Genomic DNA, 8248 nt, shown 5'->3' with positions numbered 1-8248 from the left:
CCAAGGGAAATAGAGGACTACGCCTTTAGTGAATGGAACGAATCATCCATGTAAAGTTCTTTATTCGAGGACATGTCCAGGAGGACTCCTTTTTTGATGTTCATTCTAAAATGTCCACGTAAACTACCTGCTCCGATGACACCTCTAAATAATTCTCCTATGTCACCCAAACTCCGGTAATAAATACATTTGTTCTTTGAATCGTGAGCTCAAACTTGGACGACACTTGTACGATCATGCAATGCTGATCATTATTACGGGTGCACACGTAATAATAAGAAGCCGTGCATGAGAGTCCTGGTGAACTCTGTGGTTTGAGCAAACGGTCCTAGCAGTTCAAAACCGAAAGTTTGTTAACTAACATTTAGTTTCCTAAGTAGAACAAACGCCTATTAGGGTTCTAAAACTACTACGACACATTGCATCACTCCATTAAGACAACAACCATAGAATCTCTCAATCCATCAATATTGGCGGATGAAGAAATGGAGCATTGTAGAAAGACGAGAGTAACTAAATATCCAGGAAGGGTTGGATCTTCTATCAATGAGTATGCTGCAGCTGATAAGCAGAGTTAGAAGGATAGTTGTCTAGTTTACCATTGCCTACCTAATTTCTTTATCAAACTTTCTACAAGCAGGATGTACTAGTGAGATATATCCTGGTCGAAAGTGTAGTAAACAAGGTCATGTACCTTTCCCATCTTGTAAACCATTTGAAACCAAGTAACAAGATGTTCTCTTACCCGAATATTATGTAGTGGTTTCTTGTTTACGTTTTACTTTTTGTGCATATAATGACAATCATTGTATGAAAGTTTCCTTACTCCTTTTCATACCAGCAGAAAAAAAAATGGCACCAAGACGAAAAAGCACATGCAACAACCAAGATGACACAAACCCAGTAACCATGACTGCCATTTCACAAATGGTCTCCGAACAAATTGCTACTACATTTGTCCAGTACGAAGCAAACCATGCTAGTGAAAACAGAGCTGGAGGAAATGGTGTCGGAGGTAGTCGCACTAAAAGAAACCACAATGGATCTAGAGGTTCAGGTGAAACCAACAATAGTCAGAAGGGCTGCACTTACAAGACATTTTTGGGTTGCAATCCCAAAAGCTTCAATGGCATCGAAGGGGCAGTTGGTGTCGTTCGTTGGATAGAAAGGATGGAAATTGTGCTAGACATCAGCAACTGCTCTGATGATCGTAAGGTTATGTATGCCCCATGTACACTGACTGATGAGGCCTTAACTTGGTGGTATTCTCAAATCCAAATTTTGGGAAGGGAAGGAGCTTACCAACTTACTTGGAATAAACTTAAGAACATGATGATGGAAGAATATTGCCCTCGAAATGAGCTTCAAAAGAATGAGGCTGAGTTGTGGGATTTAGCAATGATTGATGCTGAGGTAATTGCTTACACAACCAGATTCAATGAACTTGCTCGACTTGTACCCCACCTAGTCACCCCTGAGTATAAACGGATCGAAAAGTACATTTGGGGACTCTCACCCCATATTCGTAGCATGGTGACTGCATCAAAGCCAACCACAATTAAGGATGCTATAACCCTAGCTCATAGTTTAACATATGAAACTGTTCGCATGGGTTTGTTAACCAAGTCAGGTGCTGATAGGAGGAAGAATCTTCAGGAAAAAGTAGTTGGAGAGGAAAGGGTTGAGGATAAGAGGAAGCGGGAAGGGACTACAGAAAACAAGTTCGAGGAGCAAAAATCTAAGCACTGTTTGTTGCTAAAGGTTACACTGGCATTCTGCCAAGGTGCGACAAGTGTGGATATCACCATGGAGGGAAGTGCTCTAAGTGTAGTAATTTCAAGAGAATGCGGCACAAAACCCAAGACTGTCAAATCAAGAATAAGCTGGGTTGCTACGAGTGTGGTGCCATTGGTCATTTTAGGAGAAATTGCCCTAATTTAAGGGATGCGTGAGTGGAGCAAAAGGTGCCTACCAGGAACTATCCACTATAAATGGTATGTACTTTAAAAATAAACGCTATGCCCGTTATTCTTTTGCTACGAATATCAAGACACACTACCTTCAAATAAAGTTTGCCCCTCAGTTGAAAAAAAATATATATAATAAGTTGACCGATGGATTGCGATAATCTTAGCTAAACCAAAAGGTTAGTATGAGCTGATAAAGTTGTTAGGATTGTATCGTAGCCTTAGAGGGTCACTCCTACAATATCGGCCTATTTCTTCTAGATTTCATTAGCTTTGAAATTATGGTCGACCTGAAAATTTCTCAACGAGCCATATATAGCCTATGTATTTCGTAAATTGGTGCGTATACCACACCATCCGAAGATCCTTGTCGGATGAGAGATTAAAAGAAATGACGCGTTGAAACAATTCTAAAAATGTGACATGCCTTCGAAATTCCGAGTTGTCGAAGGTGTTCTTCAAATAATAATAATTGTTACTATAGTTATAATAGTTTTTTTTAGGTATCCGTAGATTAGTAAAAAGTGACAAACCTAATAGTAGGTATACTAGAACATTCGAGACCCTAGTGAGGATTGGTCCGGTAAATATAATATAAACTACCACAAGAACTCGATATTATTCATCACGCTTCACACGTGTCAAATTGAGGGATATTATAGCCAAAGAACAAATGATTATTTATCTAAAGAAATTTCTAGTCGTTGGCGTCAAACTTATCTCGTTTGAGAACCTGATGAGGTTACTAATTAGAAAATCCGAAAACTCCAAAAGAGTTATGTTAAACTTGTGGAAAACGCTCGGTTCGGGGCTACAAGGGAGCGCGAGAACAAAACTAGACGTAATTACCGCTCTCCATTTGAGATAATACCAAGCTTTGAGAAGTACAACTTGAAATTTTGAGGAAGAAATTCAATTAACAGGGGGAGAATGTGACACCCGGTCAAAAAGTCAACATCAATACTACATAAGCATACTAGAGTGAATGTGCTGTTCATTTGATTATTCATAGTTGATTCATTATGTATATCGTTTACATATACATTTAGTGATAGGAAGATCACTAGTTCATATTTGCAAAGTGATTGAGTGATCACTGGTTCATATTCGTATAGTGATAGACAGATCACTAGTTCATAATATACACGTATAGGTGACTATATAAAACACCGAACCACTAGCGAAGGTTGAAGAAAAAAAATATTCAATATTAAATAAAAGAAATAATAATACTTAGGATCTAATCTAGGTATTCGTATACGATATTGAAGAAACGTGGATCTACTCACTGGTAGCAGATCTACTTTCCTCGGGTGTGATTATACTATTTCACCGATGGTTCTTCTGGGTCTGTGTTCTTCCACCTACAAAATGAACAGCGCCGTTACTTACCCCTCAGAAAGGGACAGAGGGGTCCTCTTTGGGGTAACCCTCCGGCGTGAGAATCAGTATATTTGTGGAGAAGATAATAATGTGTGTAAGAGAGTCTCAAGAGTATTGCTGAATAGCTTAATACCCCCTGATTGTGAGACTGTCTGTTTTGTATGTAACTGACTGTGAGTGAATGTGATTCAATATGATTGAATGTGTTATCACTGCTTGTAACTGTCAATGATTGAGTATGAATGTGTCATCAAAGTGGAGTTGATGCTGTATTTATAGTGCTAGGGTTACCACCGGTTGGGCTCAACCTCGTTGGCTTCCTCCAATCGCACTGCGCCACGTGTCCTCTGGGACACCTGGCGCTTTCTCGTTGGTTGTAATCACGTGGTAACACATGTGTCATGCTGAGTTGTCGACCTTTCATTTGGCAGCTATCAACATCAGCATATTCTTTCTCCTTAAAAAGATGCCTTCTGGAAGGTTGTCTGACGTGCACAATCAAGGTTGCCCTAATCCTGATTTGGATAAGGACGAGGTTGATTATGCGCACGTGTGATATGCGCCCATCCTGAGGATGCGCGAGGTCTTCTCTTTATCCTCACGCGCAGATGTGATATGCACGAGCATGTGATATGCGCCGCGCGCTGATGCGTTGCGCGCATATGTGATGCGCGAGCATGTGTGTCTGGGCAGATGTGATATGCACGAGCATGTGATATGCGCCGCGCGCTGATGCGCCGCGCGCGTATGTGATGCGCGAGCATATGTGTGCCTGGGCATATGATGCCTGAGCATGTTTTGTATGCGCCATGCGCATAGGTTTTAGCTTTGTGCCTTCATAATGTCTTTATCTTGTGGGTTGACCCACCTTGCTCGGTGTTGAGGCGGGTACATACCTCTTCAAGCCCCCCCAGTCTAATGTGTGTCTTAGTTCGCGCGAGCGCGGTAAGATGGATATTAGACTTACTGATTTGGTCTTTAAAGGGGTTTTGTCGTTTTATTGGTTGTTTCCATCGTTGCGCGAAGTTCTATCCATTTGGTTGAAAACGAAGGGTTGAAAACGAAGGGTCGAACACGTGGTTAGTTGGTGGTGACGTGCGCCGTAAACATGTCAGACGTTTCGTGTGCTCGAGGTGCTACAGTTGCCTTTCACGTCCCCTCACACAGCTGTCTTGAACACGTGTCGCGCTCGCATTGGTTAGCACCTGCGAGTGGGGGCGCGTCTCTGTTCCGTGGCAGGTCGGTTACATTTTTATGTCCCCTCAACAGTGTTAGGGACACGTGTCGCGCCCTCGTTGGCTTGCACCCGCGAGTGGGGGCGCGTGAAATCCGATCAGCTGCCACATTTCTCTCTCCTGGGCCTATAAAAGGAGGCCCTTAGGAAATTTTTTATCTTCATCTTCATTGTTGATAATTTTTGAGTTTCTGCCTTTCATATTCTGAATTGAGTATATTCATCTTTTCGATTTTTCGATTATCTGCTGGTGCAGTTGTATGTCTGATAGTTCAGACTCGTCTAGCCCCTCAATCACCTCTGTTGCCTCTCGAAGACGCCGTGTGAAGTCTGTGGTGATGTCGACATTGAAGCAAAAGGGGAAAGGGAAGAGGGTTGTTGAGACCACATCGGAGGAAGTAGGGAGGACCAAGGCCACCAAAAGGTGGAATGAAATCCTCTGCAAATTGAAGCAGGCCGATCTCGACAACCTCATCGCCTCTCAGGGCTTTCCCACCCTGTTTGGCTGCATGTTGCCTAGGTCCGGGCAAACGGCGGCGGACCCGCCTGCCGGCTATATATCCCTATATAGCCACTTTTTCACCCACTGCAACCTTCGTCTCCCGATGACAAGGTTTGTGGGTGCACTGCTGAAGTTCTATGGGATTCATATATCCCAAGTCCATCCGTTTGGACTCGTGCGCGTGACTCACTTTGAGTTCATGTGCAAATCCCAGCGCGAGGAACCCACTCCTCGGCGCTTTCAATATTTTTACAAGCCCAAGATCCAGGACAATTGGATCTCTTTCATTCCTCGCAGTCAGAAGGTGAAGTGCTCCACTGTTTCATTCAAGAGCCTTCATGACTGGTCTGAGAGGTTCTTTTACATAAGGGCTGGTGTGATCCCCATCCGTATGACCATGCGCTCTATCTCTTCTGCGCCTGCGGATGAGGGTGTCCTCAAGAACCCAACTGGCGCCTGGGTTAAGAAACTGACCGCCGAACCATCCCCCGCGAAGAAAATTTGCGAGGAGGCGCTGGTGGGGGTCGGCATGAGTAAGCTATGGGCCGACAGCGCGCTTGAGCCCGTTATCCAAGTCGACGGGTTGTGTAAGTTTATTTCATTGCTTTATTTATTTTTTCTGCGCGAACATAATTCTTTTGCTGATATCACTTGACTTGTTTTGGCGCAGTCACCAAGGATTATGTCCTTGCCGCCTATGATGAACAAGTGGAGGGTGGCTCCGTCGCGCTTGGCGCTGGGGAGGTTGGTTTCCCAGATCGCTTTGATGACATGTTCATCCCAGTGGATCTGGAATTTGACTTTGACAGTGACGCGCCTGGTAAGCCTTCGCACTTATGCTCATTCCTTTAGAATACCCAAGTTTATTAACAGTTCTGTTGGTTGTTTTTGCAGATGCGCTTGAAAACTACGAGCTGGAGCTCGCGGAAGAGGAGGAGGAGGAAGAGGAGGCGCCCCTACTAAAGCGCAAAGCTAAGGGGAAATCTGGCGCAGGGGCCAGTAAGAAACAGAAGAAAAATGACACCCCTGTTGCTCATCCCCATGCTCAAACGAAGGGACCTAAGGAAACCCAGGTGTTTACCACCAAGGTTTCTTTAGCTTCCCTGCCTGTGAGAGTGGGCAGACCTCCTGTCCACTTGAGGTATGGTGGCGTCACCTCCTCCGTTCGCGCGGCTGAAGAGAGAAGCAGTGCCGCGCCTGCAACAGGTATACTTTGTTTATCTTCATCTGGCTGAATTGTTATTAAACCTTTGCTCCTTTGAATGTTTGCAGAACCGGCGACGGTAGCAGATCAGCCACAGGCGCCACAAGGTGCTGAGGCTGCGCCGGGGACTGCTTCGGAGTCCCCTGTTCTACCCTCCGAAAAGGGTAGAATGAACTTTATGGCGATGTTCGCCGCTGCGAACAGAATTTCGCCAAGGTGTGTTTTGCACACTTGTCTTCTTTATTTTTCTTTTGGATTCAGTCATAAACCATTTTTCCTTGTTGATTTGTTCATAGGAGTTGTAGCTGGCGTACAAGTTGCTGGCGACACTCCTGGCGCCGTTGGCGGCGCCGCTGGTTCTGGTCCTGCTCCTGCTAGTGCTGATTCTCCCCTTATTGGGGTTACAAAGGAGCAGGAAGCCGTATTGCGCGCCGAACTGGCGGCGTCGAGACCTCCCTCGCCTCCTCCTACGCGCAGCCCTCTCCGCGAGGCTGGTTTGGAGCCCCCCAGGTCGCAGGAGAAGAGGCCTATTGAAGAAGATGAGGAGGATGAGGGGGCTCAAGCTGAGGACTCCTTGGGAGACCGCGCCAGCCCTGCGATGCCACAAGCCTTCACAGCGCATACTTCTGGTGGGGCTGGCGCTGACTTTTCTGCTTCATCCCCGCAGGTATGTTTTAATTTGTTGCTCCGCTGCGCGTACCTCCATATAAGTATGTTTATGACTTAGAACATTTCTTGTGTTTTGTAGGAAGGTGACCACGTTTATCGCCCGAGATGGAATATTAATGAAGACAGTTCCTTCCAATCCATGGGCGTATGCGAGGACTTCTGGGCTCATGCCGTGCCTCCTACTGAAAGGAGGTATCAGGAAGAGCGCACCCGCGCTGACTTGCTCAACGATCACATTTTCGCTGGGTCAGCTTTCTTTGCTGCCTCCCAAGAGCTTCATCGCGATTATATTAAAGTACGCGATGCTCTTGTGGCAGCCCAGCAAGAGGCTAAGGTGGCCGCCTGGAACCTTTCTGATGCTCGCGCACGAGCTGAGAAACTCCAGGCGGAGCTCAGCGAAAACCGAGCAAGTGCCAACACCGCCTATATTAAGCGCGGGCATGAGCTCCAAGCTGCGCGGGAGAAGCAGCAGTTGGCGGAGGCCGAAGTTGCCAAGTACGCGCGTAGAGTGCGTGTCTTGGAACAGCAGGCTGAGGCGCGTGACCAAGCTATCGTCCAGAGTATCACTGAAAAATCATCACTGGAGAGCGAGGTTGCGCGCCTGAAGAGGGAGTTGGCGGCCGCGCAGGCCGATAGAGATGAGGCCTTGGCGACGGCGGCGTCCAGCCAGGAAGCACTTGGTGCTGCGCAGGCGGAGAAAGAAAAAATCTTGGCGGGCAGCAGCGTCTGATAAGGAGGAGCTAAAAAAGACTAAGGAAACTGTTGAGTTATTAAACTCCCAGGTTCCTGTCCTCGAGACGTCTGTTGCTGGCCTCGCGCAGGATCGCCAATGGCTGGTGTCACAGGGCATAACTCGCTGCGCTTTGGCGATGAAATATTCCGCCGAGTTTCAGGCCCTTGTGATGGACTGCAATGCCGCCGCGCGCTTGGTGGGCCGAGCTGAAGGGTTTACGGATGGGTATGACTATGGCATGTTGAAGAAGAACCCATCCGAGTACCCTTACAAGAGCGACGCGGCCTGCGCGGACATGGCCGCGGTGGGGGAAAAGTACATGAATACTCCCATCCCCATCCTTATGCAGGTACCTTGACCTTAATGAGTTTTACTTGACTAATTTTTCCAAGTGTTTTGTACTCAATACTTTTCTAATGATTTTGCAGATAGCTGCGCTTGCTGACCAGCCCGACCTCGGCGCGCTAAAGAAGTTGCTCGATGAATGCGAGAGGGCTGGGTAGCGATGATGGTGGCGCGGGGGATGTTGCCCCTGCCAGCGGCTCTGGCGCTGCGA

Source organism: Bidens hawaiensis, unplaced genomic scaffold, assembly GCF_021521415.1.
Source record: "Bidens hawaiensis isolate Kalapana, Puna unplaced genomic scaffold, B.hawaiensis_p1.1 tig00026213_1, whole genome shotgun sequence".
Taxonomy (NCBI): domain Eukaryota; kingdom Viridiplantae; phylum Streptophyta; class Magnoliopsida; order Asterales; family Asteraceae; genus Bidens; species Bidens hawaiensis.
The sequence above is the reverse complement of the archived record's forward strand: the minus strand, read 5'-3'. Positions refer to the sequence as shown.